Here is a 20866-nt window from a genome sequence, read left to right as displayed (position 1 = left end):
ATCCAATCAAAAATTTTTCTGTCGCGCCATATTTCAAAGGCTTCCGAGGAGCGATCAGTAAGGAATGTAACGCATTTAGATCTCGGCCAATTTCGGTTGAAAAATTGTTGTGGGACTTCTTGGAATATTCCTGCCTCACCCCTATAGTTTCACGAAGTTCCGATAGGTGGCTGCACTATAAGCAGCATTCAAAATGATGACGTCAGTAACAGAGGTGCTTTCCAAACAGAGAGCTGTATTGAGTTTTTTTAGGTGGAAGACCAGAGCATCGTAGCTATTCCTGGGCCCTTGCAGAATGTCCACGGAGACCAGGCAGTGAACAAAAGCGCGGTGAGTCGTTGGGCGAGGCGTCTGTCATCATCGCAAAAAGGTCACGCAAACCTGTCCGATCTCCTGCCTGCCCGCCGACCGCACACAACTCTGACTCCTGCAGTGCTGCCCTCAGGAAATTGAAGTAACTACTTCAGCTTGTTCTTCGTCACAAAAACGCAAACGAAATCTTTCTGCAAGGCATTGCAAGGCCTGACACAAGTCTTTCCTACCGAAAGGAACTCACAAAACTCCCCTGAACTGTTCTTTCTCATTCACCCTGTGGTCCGGACCTCATACCCTCTACCTTCTATCTGCTTGGCCCAATAAAGGATGCACACCGCGGGAAGCAGTACGTGGATGATGGGGCGGCAATTGATGCAACAAGGCTTTGGCTTCCATGTCAACCAGATGAGCAGTACCATGCAGGCATACAGGCCTGTTAAATTCAGAGGAGAGAGCAGATAGGTGGAAAGAACATTGAAAGCCTCTATGAGGGTGAAGATTTGTCTGATGTGATAGAAGAAGAAACAGGAGTCGATTTAGAAGAGATAGGGGATCCAGTATTAGAATCGGAATTTAAAAGAGCTTTGGAGGACTTACGGTCAAATAAGGCAGAAGGGATAGATAACATTCCATCAGAATTTCTAAAATCATTGGGGGAAGTGGCAACAAAACGACTATTCACATTGGTGTGTAGAATATATGAGTCTGGCGACATACCATCTGACTTTCGGAAAAGCATCATCCACACAAGTCCGAAGACGGCAAGAGCTGACAAGTGCGAGAATTATCGCACAATCAGCTTAACAGCTCACGCATCGAAGCTGCTTACAAGAATAATATACAGAAGAATGGAAAAGAAAATTGAGAATGCGCTAGGTGACGATCAGTTTGGCTTTAGGAAAAGTAAAGGGACGAGAGAGGCAATTCTGAGGTTACGGCTAATAATGGAAGCAAGGCTAAAGAAAAATCAAGACACTCTCATAGGATTTGTCGACCTGGAAAAAGCGTTCGACAATATAAAATGGTGCAAGCTGTTCGAGATTCTGAAAAAAGTATGGGTAAGCTATAGGGAGAGACGGGTCATGTACAATATGTACAACAACCAAGAGGGAATAATAAGAGTGGACGATCAAGAACGAAGTGCTCGTATTAAGAAGGGTGTAAGACAAGGCTGTAGCCTTTCGCCCCTGCTCTTCAATCTGTACATCGAGGAAGCAATGATGGAAATAAAAGAAAGGTTCAGGAGTGGAATTAAAATACAAGGTGAAAGGATATCAATGATACGATTCGCTGATGATATTGCTATCCTGAGTGAAAGTGAAGAAGAATTAAATGATCTGCTGAATGGAATGAACAGTCTAATGAGTACACAGTATGATTTGAGAGTAAATCGGAGAAAGACGAAGGTATTGAGAAGTAGTAGGAATGAGAACAGCGAGAAACTTAACACCAGGATTGGTGGTCGCCAAGTCAATGAAGTTAAGGAATTCTGCTACCTAGGCAGTAAAATAACCAATGACGGACGGAGCAAGGAGGACATCAAAAGCAGACTAGCTATGGCAAAAAAGGCATTTCTGGCCAAGAGAAGTCTACTAATATCAAATACCGGCCTTAGTTTGAGGAAGAAATTTCTGAGTATGTACGTCTGGAGTACAGCATTGTATGGTAGTGAAACATGGACTGTGGGAAAACCGGAACAGAAGAGAATCGAAGCACTTGAGATGTGGTGCTATAGACGAATGTTGAAAATTAGGTGGACTCATAAGGTAAGGAATGAGGAGATTCTACGGGGAATCGGAGAGGAAAAGAATATGTGGAAAACACTGATAAGGAGAAGGGACAGGATGATGGGACATCTGCTAAGACATGAGGGAATGACTTCCATGGTACTAGAGGGAGCTGTAGAGGGCAAAAACTGTAGAGGAAGACAGAGATTGGAATACGTCAAGCAAATAATTGAGGACGTAGGTTGCAAGTGCTACTCTGAGATGAAGAGGTTAGCACAGAAGAGGAATTCGTGGCGGGCCGCATCAAACCAGTCAGTAGACTGATGACCAAAAAAAAGAAGAAACTCATACCTGACCTGTCTGCACACCCAAAAGGCAGCTTACTAAGCCTGACTGGCGACCTTCAAGGAACAGTGTTTCCCCAGCTGTGATGACAAGTTGGAATATCTCACAAATGTTATCCTTACTGCTGCAGAACATTCCATTCCTCGCAATTCCTCTTTATCACGTCGTGTCCCAGTCCCTTAGTGGACTGAGGCATGGAAAAATAGACTGGCAGCCAAGAGCGTAGGGAATAATAATGTGTCCTGGAATCTTGAATAAAACCATCCTGCTTTCAGAAGAAAAAATATTGTGTTACTTATTGAACGCTCCTCGTATCTCTTTGTCCGAACGCCGGTCGGAGTGGCCGTGCGGTTCTAGGCGCTACAGTCTCGAACCGAGCGACCGCTACGGTCGCAGGTTCGAATCCTGCCTCGGGCATGGATGTGTGTGATGTCCTTAGGTTAGTTAGGTTTAAGTAGTTCTAAGTTCTAGGCGACTTATGATCTCAGAAGTTAAGTCGCATAGTGCTCAGAGCCATTTGAACCTTGTCCGAACTGTTTATTATCCACATTTCAGTTCTGTGCGGGGCTACACTTCACACAAATACCTTCAGAAAATATTTCCTAACACTTAAATTTATGTTATATGTTAACACATTCCTCGTTTTCAGACACCATCATGTCCGAGCATGCTTTTAGTCTCTCATGACCGCGTTGTCGACGAGAAGTTGCACCCTAAATTTCAGTGATGTAAGTGGAGAATTTACAGACAGGCAGTTTGTGACTTTTATATTACCTGATCATTATGAATATTTAAACAATTAGTGGTTGTGAAGTTAAGAGTTAATGCCACCATGGCTGTGTCCTTTGTTACAGGAAGCGATTGCTCTGACTGAAAACCCATGAAATGTACGGTGCACAGCTTTCACAGCTTTGTACAGTCCCAAGTTACATAATCTTTAATACCTTACTTAATAAATCAGTTGATTATTAAAATTTAGTTTCATTTTAGGTAGTAAGAGAACGGTCACAGCAGACAAGAGTCATTAACTGCGTAGCTAAGGAGGTTGTCATAATTAGTTATCAGGGAAGACATAGACTTGTTACAGAAAATTCAAATAATGTATTTTGTTATACAGATGAAACTGATTACCGATGTTTCAAGTGTCGTACAATGAACTACTGTGAAATGCATCTATGAATACAGAGTTTCACTGTGGTTTAATTATACTAGTGTGATAGTCACTTTTGGATGAGAAACCATTCTTCTTTATTTCTTTTCAAACAGCAAATTTTTGGCCGTTTTTTTCTATCATCAGTCACTTTAAAAATACTTCTGATTAAGAAAAACTATAATATGAAAGGACTCACATACGGTATTCATTCATTGCGCTCGGGTAGCCTGCCTCCTGGAACATCGTGATTGTTTTAAAAGGTATTGGACACTGAATAAAAGTCGTCTTTATACATAGTGCGAGGAAATTTCAAAATCAAATAAACTTTTTTCCTTACGTACGTAACTAATGTTTCACAGAACGTACAACAAAATGAGCTTCTTTTTGTTAATTTCTGCGTACTTTCCTATGCACTGACGTTCTGAAACCAAAATCAAATAGCAGAGGTTGAAAACAGCACTATTGTTGTAAGGTTCTTTTAATTAGAATACGACAGGTTTCGGGCTGTTATACGCTCATCTTCAGGTGTTGTAGCTTGGGGCGCCGCGGTGGACGAGTACAAGACGCGGTTTGCTACCAGCGAGCGCAGACCACGGAGTCTATATTCGTGGACGCATTGCACAATGCTCTGTGCTCGCTGGTAGCACACCGCGTCTTGTACTCGTCCACCGCGGCACACCGAGTTATAACACCTGAAGATCGTCGTCTAACAGCCCGAAACCGGTCGTGTTCTAAATAAACGTACCTTGCAACTGTAGCGGTATTTTCAACCTGTGGTATAAAGCGCAGTTGCGGATGTGCCTCAGACAGGGTTGTTTGTGGCAAAATCTAATTATATTTAAGTGAAAAGAAAATAAAAATCGCACCGAAAAAATATGGAGGCATAACTTTTAGATTCCTGTGTAACTGTTGTTATCAAGATATTTATTTATAATTCCAAATAAGAAATTAAGAAAATAACTGCTGATGATGATGGTGGTGGTGGTGGTGGTGGTGGTTAGTGTTTAACGTCCCGTCGACAACGAGGTCATTAGAGACGGAGCGCAAGCTCGGGTTAGGGAAGGAAATCGGCCGTGCTCTTTCAAAGGAACCATCCCGGCATTTGCCTGAAACGATTTAGGGAAATCACGGAAAACCTAAATCAGGATGGCTGGAGACGGGATTGAACCGTCGTCCTCCCGAATGCGAGTCCAGTGTGCTAACCACTGCGCCACCTCGCTCAGTTACTGATGATGACAAACGAGATGTGAAAGGAACTTGAGCAATGAGATCAAGAAGATTATGCCTTTGTAAATAGAGGAGAATCGGATTTGTATCACCAGTTCTACAAACGCGAATATTAGAGTGTCACACAAACCAAGCATAGCGATCATTAGTGCCATTCCCGCTCTTAATAACCTATTCAGAAAAACGGTTCCGTTAAATCTTACTGTCTGAACATATACATCATTGGTCGCGGTACTGTGTTTACACACAATATTCGTTTAATCGAGTATAAGACTCAAGAAACTTTTTGTCAATAAGCTCCCAGTTTGGTGTCCTTTACTTCGCGCCCACCGTGGTGGTAACCACCTTATCGCGTGCGGCCAAGGGCACTCCAGGTTCCGTTATCTATTTCCCCCTTCCTTGTTCCATTCTTGTTATCTCTAATTTCCCGCAGTTTCTCGCTGTGGTCATCTCCCGAACCCTATGTAGTCCGGCTCTTCTCGGAACGTACCCCCTCGGAATTTCCACAGTAACCTCTGAGTGATGCGCAGTACGTCTCTTGTAGCGTCTGCGGCTAGAGTATGCTGAGCATTTCCGTAACGCGATCGTATCGACTAAACAATCCCGTGACAAAATGCGCTGCTCTTCGTTGGATCTTTCTATCTGTTCTATTAGCCCTATCTTATAAGGGTCCTGTACCGATGAGTTATAACTAGTCGAAGAAGTGTTTTGTAAGCAACTTCTTTAGTGGATTAATTTCGTTTACGTAGGTTCTTCCTATGAATATCAGACTGGCACCTGCTTTCCCCACAATTTGTATTTTGTGGTTATCCCATTTAAGGTCGCTCCAAACGGTCATTTCTCGTCTATAATGCAATAGTACAGTATTGGAATCTTCACTTACGTACGCGTACTACGTTACATTCATTTAAGCTCAGTCAACCGCCTGCCCCCACATCAATGATCGATCTCTGCAGGTCTTTCTGCAGTTTGTTAAAGTCTTTTGCTGTTGCTGCCACCTCTTATAGACAATTGCATCATCCACGATCGGCCATATAGAGCTTCCGACATTATTCACTAGGATATACGTGTGTATTCAAACGGCCTTGCCACAGTGGTAGCAACCGTTCTCGTCCGATAACCGAAGTTAAGCACTGTTGGTCTTGGGTAGCACGTAGATGACTAACCATCCGGGTCTGCGGAGCGCTGGTGGCAAACGGGATGCACTCATCCCCTTGTGAGGCAAACTGAGGAGCTACTTGATTAAGAAGTAGCGGCTCGGGTCACGAAAACTGACAACGGCCAGGAGAGCCGTGTGCTGACCGCATGTCCCTCCATATCCGCATCGCCTGAGAATGACACGACGCTTTTAGAGGCGGTAGTATACAGAAAAATAATAAAATCCAATAAACATGGACTCTAAAATGCATGCCTTAAGAGCTGTTAGGAGTCGTTCATCTTCACTAATGTGAAACGAGTCTCTTTTACTGAACAAGTTTTCATAGCTCTTCAGATTTATGTTATACAGCCCATGTTTACTTGACAATTTTTTCATGTTTTTGTCCATACTACCTCCTTCCAAAATATGGAAACGAACGAACTTGCAGTAGAAGGTATGTGTTTCACAGTGTCGAAGATGAGCAAGTGCTCATACCTTTTAGTGTATGCGTTGTATGGCCCATGTTTACTAGACTTTCTTTTCCTATTTTGGCCCATACTAACACATCTGAAAGTTGTAGGTGGGGCTCTTCCGTATGCACTGGGTGTCCCTCCTGAGAGTGATGAGACGCATTTGTTATAATACTTCCGCAGATATTTGCAATTTTGTTTTTGCAAGGTGTAGTTGGAGGCAGCCATAACATTCTGCTCATCACGTCTGTCACACTACACCCAGTGTCAGCGGAAATCGTCGGTTTATTTCCCGTCACAAACAAAATGTTTTTTAAAGCTGGATTTTACGTGCCTATGGGACAGAGCGGCACGAATTAGTGTAGTGCGATATTAGTTTTAGGCATATGTGTCAATAGAAAAAGTGAAAAACTGTCATACCTCTACCCACATTTCGTCGGGCATGTGTATGATTTCCTCAGGTTAGTTAGGTTTAAGTAGTTCTAAGTCTAGGGGACTGATGACCTCAGATGTTAAGTCCCATAGTGCTTATAGCCATTTGAACCATCTACCCTCATTTAGATGTTGATGAAAAGTAACAATACTCCAGCAGTGACAACAGCGCCATGGACTGCATCGACTGCTAGCGCCACGCAGCAGCGCTGCTCAGTCGCTACTGGAGAGCTCGCAACTCTTCGTGTTTTACTGTCCCCGGTGATACATGTCCATAAAATAAATATCGCACTGGACCAGATTGAAATCACTCTATCGAATGGAAACGTGTAATTCCGCTTTAAAGGTAATTTTGTTTGTAATGGCAATCAAATCGAAGCTTTCCGCCGACATTAGCCGCCGCATGAAAGACGTGTTGAGCAGTATTTGTTTAACCTAACTCCAACTACACGTTGCAAAAAAGAAATTGCAAATATCTGGCGAAACACGTGGAGAAATGCGCCCGATGACTCTTAGGAGGGACGCCCTGCATATATTGTAAACAGTAACGGTGTTATCACAGTTCCTTGGAATAATACTGAAAGTACCTTTACATCTGTCGATTCTGTGCCTTTAAGACTGACGTATTGACTTGTAACCGCAAGGAAATTCTGAATCCAGTCACCAATCTCCTTCGGTAAGGTTGTCTTTTGTTCAGTAAACGACAGTGCAGGACTGCATGAAATGCCTTCTCGCAGTCAAAGAAGCCACCTGGGCATCGATGTGTGTCTGCATGTCATGGACGAACATTGCGGGCTGAGTTCCGGTAGATCTATGTTTGCAGTATCCTTGCTGAGTTCTGGAGATTAGGTTTTCGTTCTCCGAAAACATAGTAATGCGTGAACGTAAAAAATGGTTCAAATGGCTCTGAGCACTATGGGACTCAACATCTGAGGCCATCAGTCCCCTAGAACTTAGAACTACTTAAACCTAACTAACCTAAAGACATCACACACATCCATGCCCGAGGCAGGATTCGAACCATCGACCGTAGCGGTCGCAGACTGAAGCGCCTAGAACCGGTTGGCCACTCCGGCCGGCGTGAGCTTAAAAGATGTACCATGTTTCTAGACAGACTGTCTTGCTGTTCGGCCCGCAGTGACGCGTGTGAGGCTGTGTCTGTCGATCTCGCGCCCCGCTGCCCGCTACGCCGCCAGTTGCGACACGTACCGCAGCCCGCTGTACCGTACGGCCGCAGTTGATCGCCTCCGCATGCCTGCGATCTCGGCCGCGCTTGCGCAAAGTGCCCGCCTCCAGAGGCGCTGAACTCGCTCGCGTTCTCCACCCCACCCCACCCCACTCCACCATGGACCACGGTGGAAGCGCCGGCAGGGGTCGTTCTCCCTGTGGCCGGCGCGGCGTGGCGTAACTGCGGCCGGCGAGCGGTCACGTTCCGCACTGCTCTCGTGCACGAGTTACGCCGCTCCTTGCTCCTGCAGCGCACCGCACCACGCCAGTGAAAGTGCCCAGCTGATTCAGCGCCACGAAGCTTCGCCCCACCGCCGATATCTCGACATTCAAACCATTGTGCTCACAGTGTACATGCCGCGTCAGTACAGGATAAAACTCCAAGCTTTCGACCACTACCTCCATGGTCGTCGTCAGGGCTAAAACTGACTGTCGTAAACTAGCGAGGCTCCCACTTTTATATGCAAAGGACGGCTTCTGATTGGCTGGAATACGTCATAGCAACAGCGATATGGCGCTTAGTGAAGTGGTGCCCTCTACTTCCATAGATGTAGTTTCAATCCCGCGTTGCTTGCAGCGCCATCCCTTGAATCAGGAGGTAAAGTGCGGGAAGTTTTCCTCTGCAATTTTTTTTATCCAACGCGGGATAGAAACTACGTCTATGGAAGTAGAGGGCACCACTTCACTATGCGCCATATCGCTGTTGCTATGACGTATTCCAGCCAATCAGAAGCCGTCCTTTTCATATAAAAGTGGGAGCCTCGCTAATTTACGACAGTCAGTTTTAGCCCTGACGACGACCATGGAGGTAGTGGTCGAAAGCTTGGAGTTTATCCTCTATTGACGCGGCATGTACACCGAGAGATTTTTATTCAAGAAGTACGTCGCGAAAGACTTCGTAGCCACACTGTATTCACAGCTCCCTTCCAGTAGAAGCTTCTCAACTTCCTGAGTCACCTTCACAGAAATTGGTATCTGGTGTGTCATCTAGGATCACAAGGACCCTAAATTCATCGCCGTAGGTTCTATTTGGTCCTCCACGACTACGCAGCCTATGGGTCGACATATCATTCAAAGACAAAAAAAGGAGAAAAAACACGCACGACAAAGGAATTATCCAAATAGGACTGAAACCGGTAGATCTGGTGTACATGCACAGTCAAACAAATGATCACAATCTCAGAAGAACTGGATGATTTATTCAAGAGATAGGGCTTCACAAATGGAGCAAGTGAAAACGCGTTGCCCCACCTCTGGCCCTTATGCAAGAAGTTACGGCTTCGCTCTGATTGGTAGAGTTGCGGATGTTCTCCTGAGGGGTATCGTCCCAAATTCTGTCCAACTGGTGCGTTAGATCATCAAAATTCGTAGCTGGTTGGAGGGCCGTGCCTGTTATGCTCCAAACTTTCTCAACTGGGAAGAGAAGCGGCAACCTTGCTGCCCAAGTTAGGGTTTCGCAAGCACTAGAAATTCTCGTCGTGTGCGGGCGGTCATTATCTTGCTGAAATGTAAGCCCAGGATGGCTTGCTATGAAAGGCATCAAAAGGGGCGTACAATATCGTCCGCGTACCGCTCTACTGTGACGGTGTCGTGGATGTCAGCCAAAGGGAGTCTCAAATGAAATGAAATGTAACCCTAGACCTTCAATCCTGGTTGTGGGACGTATGGCGGGTGACCGTCAGGATCGTATCCAACCGCTGTCCGGGTAATCTCCAGACACGCCTTCGCTCATCATCGGGACTCAGTTCGAAGCGGGACTTTTCACTGAATTCTATTCCGGTCAGTGAGGCTCCAGGTCGAAGATGTACTCGGAGACGTCCTGGACAACGGTGGGACACCAACCTGACTGTCTGCCGCTGTACGGCCCGATCACCAGGAGGGATAGACTAGGGTGTCATTTCTTTTCATAGCAGGACTTCATCGGCTGCACCTATACATTATAGCGGTTTGTCGAAAACATTCTATTTCTCGTTTTGTTGCACTCCGTGGCAAACCATCCTCGGCTTACTTTTCAGCAAGACAACGCCGGCTCGCATACGGCGAAAGTTCCTATTGCTTGTCCTCGTGATTGCGAAACCCTACAGAGCCGCTGGATCTCTCCCCTACTGAGACTGTTTGGAACATTAAGTGTAGGGCCTTCCAACTAGCTGGGGAGTTTGACAATCTAACACACTGTTTGGACAGAATTTGGCACGATATCCCTCAGGAGGACATTCAAGAACTCCATCAATCAACGCCAAGCCAATAACGGCTTGCATAAGGGCCCGACGTGGTCCAACGCGTTATTGACTTGGTGAATGCGTAAGCTCTTTGTCTTGAAAAATCATACAATTTTTTTGGAAATTGCAATCATTGCTTGTCTGTACTTGTATATCAGATCTACCTATTTCCGTCTCATTCGCACAATTCCATCGTAGCACTCTGCTACACAATTTCCTGAGTGTGTATGTTTAAAAAGCTATAGTTTGCAAGTTAATAACGAGAGACGAGGTAAGGTTTGGAAGAGATGGAATAACAAATTTCCACAGTCACGACGTCCGGGCCGATCGAAATACTAGTCCTACAGTTCAGGCTAGATATCAGTGCCAGTTTAAGAGTAATGTGTGAGCTGGAAATGTAGGCCACTGTATAGCAGATCCATATGTTGTGCCAGCATCTCTCACGGGTGCTTCCCACAGGGACTTTACTCAGAATACTCTCCAAGACTTATTGGAAGTTGTGTCCCTGCAAGTAACAAGAAACGCATTGTTCATTGGTGACTGAGCCGCACCACAAATTGGTCTTTTTAGATATATGTGGTTGGTATCTACCGTGGAAGATGGGTGGGTAGAGAGGGACCTGTTCTATAGCCAGACTTCAGTTCTTTGGATGTAGCAGACAAATCGGATGCAGAAACTCTTCATCAACGTGTCATAGAAGCCTACGATACCATTCGATACCGTTAGGATGTATTTGAAAGGCTGTGTCGGTCCATAATTCGACGAGTCTATGCTCGTGTCGATGCAAGGGGACTTTTTGAATATTTATTATGGGTTTCTGAGTTGACAACACTTTCAAGTTGACAATGTGTGGCTGATTTGTTCAGCACAAAGTTTCATTAACGAATTTAGGTTTTTTACACATATGTGTGAATGAACTTTTTCCCTTTTGTATGATGAACCTATCCCCAAACTTCGTGAAAGTAATTTTGAATAACCCTGTATACATATGGCTCCAAGGACAATGAGACTGTCAGCTATGCATTTATGGAGCAAACCGAAAACTTTATTTTGTTTTGAATTTTTCTGGTTTGGATCGCTTTGTGACGCGGTTGGTCAGGCTGTAGCCTAGATAATCTGCACATAAATGCGGCCGTTGCACCACCATAGTACTACTTATCACCTTACAAATAAATGGCGGGTCGTTGTGGCCGAGCGGTTCTAGGCGCTTCAGTCCGGAACCGCACTGCTGCTTCGGTTGCATGTTCGAATCCTGCCTTGGGCATGGGTGTGTGTGATGACCTTAGGTTAGTTAGGTTTAAGCAGTTCTAAGTTCCAGGGGACTGATAACCTCAGAAGTTAAGTCCCATAGAGCTTAGAGCCATTTGAACAAATTAATGACGTGGTAAAGACTTCTTAGTGTATGTTGCACAATGATATGCAACAAATTACAGAGGCGTGTCGTGAGCTGCTGGTGAAAAGCAAATTGCTACTGGAACTTCAGGTCTCCCAAATGACACGTTGGTCGATGTTTCCATCCAATTTGACCCTAAGTATATTTGAAGCTTTGTGGCTACAACTGAGCATGTTCCAAGGTACCGCTTTAGATGTTTCAGAAAAACAGACTCGATGGCGAAAGACACTCCTGCTACATTTTCATACAAGGGTCATACTCAAGTCGGCAGCGTTTCGTGAAGGGCTGATTTTCCTAAGGCAAATACAATTACCTGTGGGATGGATTCCAACGCTACGCACCATTTCGCCTAGCAACTGAAAACGGAAGAAGGTGATGCCGTACCAGAACTGTCTTGGAAGCGTTTGACTCGATCTCAGTACAGGTGTGAATCAAGCACTCTGAACATCGATTAATCGAAGCTTATCGTGGAGATATAGATGAACGGGAAGGACTGAAACACTATCATAACAATGGGAGGCGCCCGGATTTGAATAATTAATTGAAAAGATCTCTGCGTAAAAATTTACACACAATCGAAAAAACCAAAAGCTGATATTAAGCACTGCAACTGCGAGGAAACAGTGCTCTCTCTTTCTTCCCAGTTTCAGTGCTTAGTATTCGTTTCCCTGTGTTATACATAGGGTGGTTGCAAAATCGGTACGTTATGTTTCAAAAAGTATACAATTTGTCATGGTTTTATTTCTATTGAGCATATTGTTAAGGTGTAACGTTTGGTTGTCAAGTTACATTTCAACATATGTGCCCTCATTTGCCACACAAATCTTCAATTTTTTAGGAACCGAATCCACGGCTTTTCCTAGCAACTCAGCTGATATATTTACAAATACATCATGGATATTTTGTTCATGACTGTTAGTATCCTTTGGTTTTAACCTGTACAATTATTCCTTAGCCCAGTTCCAAAGGGAGAAGTCGCATGGAGTTAGATGAAGGCTGCGTGCAGGCTGTTCTGTCGGTCCCTGGCCACCAATCGACCTGCCATGGGAATTCTCTCACTGGAATATTTTGACTAAAGTTCAGTCTTGATCACATCACATCAGTTGACTGCGTAGCAGCGAGGAGAGCTCCGCCTACCATCCTAAGGGAGCCATGGGTCTGATGATGGTTTTGTAGAAAGAACCGAAACCGGTTACCTATATCATTAAAACTTACATGATGTGATCAAGACTGATCTTTAGTCAAAATATAACAATTAATTGATCACTGCTTTCCAAAAATGTTTACCAAAATTCTCTCACTGGAATTGCGTAGTAGGGTGGAGGCCCATTTTGTATAAACAGAAATTCCCTTCCGTTTTCCCATTCTTGAATCACAGGCCATACGTACGTTCGAAGCAGCTGTAAATATTGTGCACCATGCATGGTGCCTCATAGGACATATGGGCCAAATAATCTACTTGACGACATCCAATACGTGACGGTACCTTTTGGTGTTGATTACATTTTTTCAGCCGTTAAATTTGGATCCTGATTTCAGCAATAATGAAAAATGTGAAGGTTCACAAAACCTCCAACGCGAAATACTGCTTCATCATGGCGCGTGATATTGTACGGATGGGGACGATCACCTCCCCAACCAAGCATAAACTCACAAAGTTCCATTCTCGTGCCGCAGTCTTCATCGAACAGTTGTTGCGCATAATGTGGCTTCCAAGATCGATGAAAATCGCTCACTTTTTAAAACTGTCGTTACCGTGTGACGTGACAATCCCTTTTCCCTAGTAGCTTGTCTTGTTGAATTTGAAGGGCTCTGTTCAAAGATGTGCTGAACAACATTCACATTATCTTCTGATTTGGATGTTGAAGGTCTACATCGACTTGACTCTTTAACTCTACCAATTATCATTGATTTCTTCTTACAGTTCTTTTTGCATTCCTACCTCACTCTTGCTTCCACCATGACTACCGACAGACAAACTTCATACCTGGCAGCAATGTTAGCTCTCCCTTCTACTATGAGTACACCAGTAATTTTTTGGTTCTCACTCGATCAGCCTCAGAAATCATAAATAGCAAAGATTGGTCAATGTTCTTACACGCCAGCAAGAGATGATCGTACCTTCCAGGAGAAACAAAATTAAAAATAGGTATTGACTTTACAACCATCCTGTAAACCTTAATTCGAGGAGAGATTTCAATTAATGCGTCATATTCGAGTTTCTCTCATTGTCGTGACTGTGGTGCGGCCCTTCCTGTTGTTTTTTTATCAGGTATCAAATAAAGGTAAATGTTACAAAATGATAAATAAGCCACTTTAGGATAGAGACACGAGAAGGAAATACCAGCAACGACGAGCAACAGTGGGGCATGGTGGCGTGTTGCCTAGCCTGCAGTCCGTTGTATCTCGCCGTGTTGCGCAGACGGCGGTCGGATGATGTCCCTGATCGCGCGAATCGCGTAGATCACGTAGGTCTCGCGAATAGTAAACGTACTCGATCTTCAAAGACACTACACCTGTAAGTACGTGAGGTCTTAGAGCCGGCCTTGCTCCAACGTGGCGCCTAGCAGGAGGTCCCCTATGACATACACTGAAAACACGGGCGCTCTGTTTCGACTGCTCCAGGACGCCAACGAAAGTGCGGCTGAGTGGCCTTGCTGGGTTTTGTTTAAAGACTGGGCCCAGAAGAGAGAGGACTGTGAGGGTAGCATTATTTATTGTTGTCAAAGGAATCGGCTGTTTCTACAAAAACTTACGTCGCGTCCGGCGTACGCTTTAGTTCTGGGGGAAGTCTGCAGATTTGTCAGATGGTAGCTTACTGGCTGTTGACTCCCTCCAAGGAAGGTATCGCTGCGCTTCAAAAAGCGATGGAGAACATACTGAACGTAGTTTCCAGTCTGTAAGTGCACGTTGCGCTTTGTGCTCACTGAAAAAAAAAAGTTTCTACTTGCTATTTACTAAGCGGGATCAGGAACAATGACTATAAATGAAAGTTTTTTGTTCTAACTGACAGACATATTCTGTAAAAGTTCACTAGCACAATATAAAATAACATGTCCCTGTCAGAAAGAGCACTACTAAAAGTTCAAACGCGATCTCTATGAGAAGTTCCAAGCAAAATGGTCTACCGCCCTGACTTCTAATCATCAAAGTTAATTGCTCGCCTTAAAAGCTGAAAATAATCTAGCCACTTGTCAACATTACCGGCACCACACAAACAGTTACCTCCGGGAAATACAAGCGATCAAGGACAGTGCACGGTCCTCGAGAGTTCACTTCTTACTTTTACGGAAAATGCTTTTAATAGATACTCTTACTGCCTCTCTGGCTATATTTATACACACATCAAAAAAAGTTTTGCATCACTTCGGTTCCTAGAGTTCCGGAAACTGTACAGAAAATTGGAATAGAGGTGAACGTAAAAATCATTTCCGCCCTTTTTATTGCTCATCAAATCGACACATTATATGTTGTACCACCGCAACGCTGGTGGACCAGATTGCTGTACACACCGGTACCTCTAATACCCAGTAGTACGTCCCCTCGCACTGATGCATGCCTATATTCGTCGTGGCATATTATCCACAAGTTCATCAAGGCAATGTTGGTCCAGATTGTCCCACTCCTCAACGGCGAATCTGCGTAAATCCCTCAGAGTGGTTGGTGGGTCACGTCGTCCATGAACAACCCTTTTCAATCTATCCCAGGCAAGTTCGATAAGGTTTACGTCTGGAGAACATGCTGGGCACTCTAGTCGAGCGATGTCGTTATCGTGAAGGAAGTCATTCACAAGATGTGGATGATGGTGGCGAGAATAGTCGTCCATTAAGACGAACTCCTCGCCAATATGCTGCCGATATGGTTGCACTATCGGTCGGAGGATGACATTCACGTATCGTACAGCCGTTTCGCACCTTCCGTGACCACTAGCGGCCCACGTCGGCCCCACATAATGCCACCCCAAAACAGCAGGGAACGTCCACCTTGCTGCACTCGATGCGCAGTGTGTCTAAGGCGTTCAGCCTAACTAGGTTGCCTCCAAACAGGTATCCGACGATTGTCTGGTTGAAGGCATATGCGACACTCATCGGTGAACAGAATGTGAGTCCAACCCTGAGCGGTCCATTCGGCATGTTGTTGGGCCCATCAGTACCGCGCTGCATGGTTTCTTGGTTGCAAAGATGGACCTTGCCATGGACGTCGGGAGTGAAGTTGCGCATCATGGAGCCTACTGCGCACAGTTTGTGTCGTAACACGACGTCCTGTGGCTGCACCAAAAGCATTATTCAACATGGTGGCGTTGCTGTCAGGATTCCTCCGAGCCATAATCCGTAGGCAGCGGTCATCCACTGCAGTAGTAGCCCCTGGGCGGCCTGAGCGAGTAATGTCATCGACAGTTCCTGTCTCTCTGTATCTCCTCCATGCCCGAACAACATCGCTTTGGTTGACTCCGAGACGCCTGGACACTTCCCTTGTTGAGAGCCCTTCCTGGCACAAAGTAACAACGCGGACGCGATCGAATTTTAGTATTGACCGTCTAGGCATGGTTGAACTACAGACAACACGAGCCGTGTACCTCCTTCCTGGTGGAATGACTGGAACTATTCGGCTGTCGGACCCCCTCCGTCTAATAGGTGCTGATCGTGGTTGTTTACATCTTTGGGTTTAGTGACATCTCTGGACAGTCAAAGGGACTGTGTCTGTGATACAATATCCACAGTCAACGTCTATGTTCAGGACTTCTGGGACCCGGGGTGACGCAAAAACCTTTTTTTGGTGTGTGTGTGTGTGTGTGTGTGTGTGTGTGTGTGCTGAATAGAACATACGCTATCAACCGCTCAAGGCACAGGTACCAGCATCTAAATGGCCCTTTCTCGGACACGTATTAATGTGTCTATCATTTAACAACTGACAATCTTATTAATTTTCGTATGAATGTGGTTAAGTTTGCTTTAGTTACTGAAAAAGTTTTAGCTCGATTGTATTTAAACTGTGCCGGCTAGAATTTTTAGAACGGTACCGAGAGTAGAACACGACCTTTGAGCTTCCTATTTTAGATTCCTTGTGATGATTGTTATTTTCACTAAAGTTTTGAAACTTGATACAGCTGCATTGTTTTATCAGTGTAATCAAGTGCTGTAATTAGAACTTTCTGTATCAAATACAAATAATACTTAATCTGTTATGAATAGGGATGTTTTCGTTCCAAATTTAATTTTAGCTGAATGTTTGAAAACTATGAGGTAGCTTAATGGAATCACAGAGTTAGTGTTTTTGTATCAAACTGAGGCTACATACCAATTTTCATCTTTATGAGTCTAATATTTAGCGCCCTCAAATTTTCTTAAAAATGGAGATCTTGACCAAAATATTCTCCGGATCAAGTTGGGATTTGTAACTTTTGGTTGTGACTTACATTTGTACGTTCTGAACAATTTTTAGCTTTCTAATTTCATTATTTAGCGCCACTTATTTTTTCTTTAAGTAATACATTTAGCATCATATTCTATAGATCATTCTGAGACTTCACAATGGTAACATTAATACACTGAAGCGACAAAGTTTGGAAAAGTTATTTTAATTTTTAATTTCACAGTTGATTGTGTCGCGTTCATACCCGCTCGCCTCTGTATGTCTCGAAATAATACTCGTACAGCACTCGTTTCGCCACACAACTACAAACCAATGAACATCTCTAACAAACACAGTCTTCTTGCTGACCACCAATAATTACAGTTTGAAAGCGTGGGATTAGAATTCATCTAGCCCTAAATTACTCCTTTAGAGAGAAAATGAAGGTATGCAATTTCCGTCTCACACTCGCCTCGAGCACACACAGAAAATCTGGAGTCAACTGTATTTGAATTTTAAATTATTCATTAATTTCATAATAAAATAAATATATTTTTAGATAAGATGTTTTGAGATTTGGCAGAGGTCTATTGCAAATTATCAATTAATAAAAAAGTGTAGGTCGCAGTAGTCTTTTTCTTAAAAATGGTGATCGTCTCCAGATTTAACGCACCTTGAACATATTAAGAGTATCAAATTAAAAGTCAAGTGATAAAACAACAAAGTGTGCGAAGGAAGAAATAAGATCAAAACGAGTTAAAATAACGTAGCATTTACCCATATGGCTACAGCCGGAACAGTTGTGTGAACTCACAGTCATCCGCTGCTTTGGGCCAATTTCAAGTGATACAAGTATAAAAAATCATTAGACTTGAGTAGAACACAAGGCATCTTAAAAATATGTATCTTAGATTGTATGAACCAATTTTATCAAAAGTAAATTCGAGAACATTTGTGTAATAGGCTAATTTTCTGGCAGTTAGCATGAGATATTCACTTGATATGGTTGTGGAATAAGGTAGATGACCAAATTAAAGGTGACTGCTTAGAACCAGTGTAGCAAAGTTTAAAACCTGATAGTTGTAACACTTGAAAATGGCCTAAGTCCGAAATCTAGAGTGTGAATAAAACCTGTTGATTATCAGACTGGCGATTATATTTTTCAAAAAGTAAAAGTATTTCTAAAACATCATACCAAATGTAACTTACAAATAAATACATCTTACGTAAGTCATTTCTCGTTGGCAGAGGCTGATGTCATGCGACATAAGCGCGCTTTTTCCACTCTGTTTAACTTGTGGCAGCCATTAGCTGCAGCAAACGACTGTAATTTCACGCACTGCTGGCTGCAGCCATATTGGTAAATGCTACGTTATTTTAACTCTTGTTGATCTTTTTTTCGCATACTACGTTATTTTCTGACTCCCCTATTTAATGTGGCACTCTTTGTATCTGTATAGTGTTTTAGGTTAGAAGATGTCCACTATAAATACCGAAACCGGTCATCATTTTTAAATAAACGATTAACTGTTTTAGTAATTGATAAAAAAATAATAGCACCAGGAAGAGAACAGGCCCACGAAAAGACTACACTAACGAGAGACGAGTGATTGGCTGAAGTAGACGCTGCGTTATTTCAGAGGGGCACTTCTGGGGCAAATGCCAAGCGGCTTATAAACAATCAATTGATTTGTCACAGGGCTACATTTGGAATAGGTTTCCGAAACTGTTCTGGACTCGAAACATCTGAGAGACGAGAGCGCAATATCATAGAGCGAATGGGCTCAGGTTTGGTGTTTCGCAAGGCGAGGAAGTTCTGATTTTGGAAGGTGAGGGATACCGTCGCCAACTGCCAGGCTAGTTACATTATAAATGCACAGACGAATGCGTGCGTCGCTTTTCGTCTGGAGCTCATCATTGGGCTACACCAGACAGAAGTCATTCACCGTGGGTGCAGACAATATTGAAGCAGAAATAAGCACCGTTGCAAAGTATTCGCATTTACGTGACTCTTATGACAAACAAAGTTTAACATGGCGAGCTTTTTTTCTCCACCAGACATCACAGAACGTTGCGAGGACCAGTCAGTGGTTGAGTGTAAATCGTAAGCGGCGTATAATTTTCGATTTAGTGGTCGAGTAATTCATTTTCGGTCCAGTGGTCGTCGGCTCTGGTGGTTTCGAGCGTGTTATCACGTAGCAGCTGGACTCAAATCAGCGGCGCCGGAATCGTGACTAATTAACTTTATCTCGCTGGTCGAAACGTGACTGGCGATCCTTGTTAAAACAATTGTGCGACCGTTGGAGTGCAATTGGTTGATTCGCATCCAATAAAATGTTTTCTTTGCCGACCTTGGGATGACTACGTTGTAAAATTACGTAAGTTGTATGCTAGTTTGTGGTAGAGGTTCTCGTACTTAGGCAAGGTGAAGGTATTTTACAAAAATGTTGTTGTTATTGTGGTGGTGGTGATTTTCAGTCCGAAGATGGACCTCCACGCTAGTTTGTTGTGTGCAAGTCTCTACATCTCTGTACAGTTAATGTAACGTACATCCATTTGCACCTGCATGCTATATTCATGCGTAGACCTCCCCCTGCAATTATTACTCCCCCGTCATACCCACATCCTTAAATTACCAAATTAACTTCAGAATATTTTAACCCATATCTTCTTGTAGTCAAGTTAGACGATAAATCTCTTTTTACTCCAATTGGATTCAGCACCTTTTCATCACTTATTCAATCTATCCATCTGTTCCTCAGTATTCTCCTGTAGCACCACATTACAAAATCTTCTTTTCTTGTCCGAACTGATAGTCAACGTTTCACTTCCATAAAGATCTACGCCTCAGACAAATACCCTCAGAAATGATTTCCTAACAGATATACGTTAGGTGTTAACTGATTCTTCTTTTTTAGAAACGCATATTTTTCTGTTACCAGTCTGCTTTCTATAACCTCTCTAGTTCACCACTATCAGTTTTTTCGCTGCCGAAATATAAATATCAAAACTCATGTGCTACTTCTGGTATATTATTTCGCAATCTAATTCCATCATAATTGCCCGATATAATTCGACTCATTCTGTTACCGTTGTTTTAATTTTATTGATGTTCATCATATGGTTTCACATTATGTCAGGACACTATCCATTCTTTTCAACTGCTCTTCCAATCTCTTTGCCGTCTGACAGAATTACAGTATCATCGGCAAACCTAATTCCCATTCCAAATTACTCCTTGGCTTCCTTTACTGCTTTCTCAGTGTGAAGACTGAATAACATCGGGGATAGCATACAACACTGTCTCACTCCCTTCTCAATTACTGCAGTCTGGTTTCTCTACAAGTTGCGAATAACTTTCCCTCCCTGTATTTGATCCCCGCTACTTTAAAATTTTCAAAGAATGCAGTGCAGTCAATATTTTCAAACGCTTTCTCTAAATCTGCAAATGCTGTAAATGTAGATTTCCCTTTCTTTAACCTACCTTCTAAGGTGTGTTGTACTGTCAGCATTGCATCCATGTTCCTACATTTCCCCGGATCTTCCTCGAAGTGCACTTTATCAGTTTTTCCGTTCTTCTGTAAACAGTTCGTGACAGTATATTGTAACCATGATGGTTCAGTAGTATTCAAACCTGTCTGCACCGGCCATCTCTGGATTCGAAAGTATATGGCTGGTTCATAAGTTTGTTCCTGTTTTTCATGTTGGTATTCCGATTGCTGTGGGTTTATGTATCGATTGTTATCTTTTATTTGTAGTTGACTGTTGCCATTTGAGTTAACGTGTTATCATTTTGTCACTTGGAGACAGTGAGTGGAGCTGTGTACGCCACAAAATGGAGTGCCAGATGGAGAAATTTGGAAAATTT

The sequence above is a fragment of the Schistocerca piceifrons genome, chromosome 2 (assembly GCF_021461385.2).
Source record: "Schistocerca piceifrons isolate TAMUIC-IGC-003096 chromosome 2, iqSchPice1.1, whole genome shotgun sequence".
Lineage (NCBI taxonomy): Eukaryota > Metazoa > Arthropoda > Insecta > Orthoptera > Acrididae > Schistocerca > Schistocerca piceifrons.
This window is presented reverse-complemented; position numbering follows the sequence as displayed.